The sequence below is a fragment of the Macaca mulatta genome, chromosome 4 (assembly GCF_049350105.2).
Source record: "Macaca mulatta isolate MMU2019108-1 chromosome 4, T2T-MMU8v2.0, whole genome shotgun sequence".
Classification (NCBI taxonomy): domain Eukaryota; kingdom Metazoa; phylum Chordata; class Mammalia; order Primates; family Cercopithecidae; genus Macaca; species Macaca mulatta.
The window spans coordinates 99641430-99643019 of NC_133409.1; the positions used below are offsets into that span (position 1 = coordinate 99641430).

A 1590-nucleotide genomic window follows, 5' to 3' on the forward strand; every position below is an offset into this window, starting at 1 on the left:
CTTTGAAATGTAGCTTAGATCATCATAAGGACCTTTGATGGGTACTGCTGAGAGCGTTTTTTGCATACGCATAAGAAAAGATACATTTCTCTTATCACCATGAAACTGCATTGCTTCAAAAAGATGAACTAATCAGAAGCAGCTGGAATGAATTAGAGACATTGACAACTCAAAAATGAGACATAAGTGATCCTGTGGGGGAAAAGCACTTTTAAATTGTTTAAATGTGCTTGTCTAACATGTCACTAAAAGCTGTAATCTTCCATTTTCCATTAACAACTCCATCAATTTTCCTCTAATGTTTTAAATTAACTGTCTTCTCTCAAACATGATGCTGTTCAACATTTGAAGAAAATGGTCCCTGTTTTTTTTAATTCCAGATTTAGAAAACTGAAATATGCAGCACATTTTGATAAAAGTTTATTCATGCTAGAGGTTGGCATGTTTCCTATCACTTGAAATTTTAGAGCATTGCCCCCAAATAAATGTGCCTATTCTTTTATAAATTTTATGATCCCTGTGATGGCAGCATTATAACTCTGCCAAACAGGAGAAAATTACATTGTTTTTATAAAATTTCCAAGAGGTGACCTTGTTTTCACTTAACTAATTTTATGCTTGCATCCTTGTTCTCTTCTGACAATGACTTTTCTGGAGAATGAAAAACAAAAGGATAATATGAAAATATTTTAGCACCCTATATTGATGGGAGTAAGTGTACATCTATTAAAAGAGAGAAATCACCTCACCCCAATTAGTTGATATAGCACATTTGGCTAATTGGTAAAAGAAATGTTATGTTCACAGATCAGATAAAAATTGAATTTCTATATCAATCTACCAAGCAACCACTAATTAAATGTTGAGTAGATTTCCAACATGTCCTATAAGCCCTACTATGGCTGTGATGTTTTGGTTTTTACTTTAGAATGTTTATTGATTCATTTCAATTTAACAGACATTTACTATCACTTTATGCAGGCATGAAGCTAGGCACTGGGATGCAAAGAGTAATTAAATATGGGACAAGGTGTGCCAAAGAAGACTACTGGTCCTGTAGGATTGGCTGCATGTGAGAATCCACATGAGAGGCTAAGAATACTGTACACAAAGATCCTTGATGTTCTTGAGCAAATCTCTAAAAATGCAGCATATAAAAAGTGTACAGAACAGATTACAAATGAGAGGTTGGCTATGCTTAAAGTGGAACCAGATGTTAAAAAATTAGAAGACCAACTTCAAGGTGGTCAGATAGAAGAGGGGATTCATCAGGCTGAAAATGAACTGAGTCTGGTGAGAAAAACAATGCAGTGGAAACCATGGGAGGCATTAGTGGAAGAGCCTCCTGCCAATCAGTGGAAAGAGCCAATATAATTATTAAATGACTTTGGTGGGTTGAGGGAAATAGATGTAATTAAATATTCTGTTACATTAAGAGTGTGTTCATATTATTGATATTTTATAATCAAGAAAACTGATACAGAAAATAGGAGACTCGTTAAAATGAATGATTATGGTAACATCATCTTGTGAGTCAATTTTTGATTTGTAAATTTTTCACACAAATTATTTCCAAGATGATATTTCTTT

The 1590-nt window shown here is 33.7% G+C and overlaps 1 non-coding gene across 1 annotated transcript; it reads left to right on the forward strand.

Annotated features, from left to right (window-relative positions):
• The first annotated feature begins 1020 nt into the window (after positions 1-1020).
• LOC698545 (NADH dehydrogenase [ubiquinone] 1 alpha subcomplex subunit 5) lies at positions 1021-1374 on the forward strand. Its single transcript, XR_003729204.1, has one exon. It is a non-coding gene; the product is annotated as an NADH dehydrogenase [ubiquinone] 1 alpha subcomplex subunit 5 (transcript).
• Positions 1375-1590: the final 216 nt, after the last annotated feature.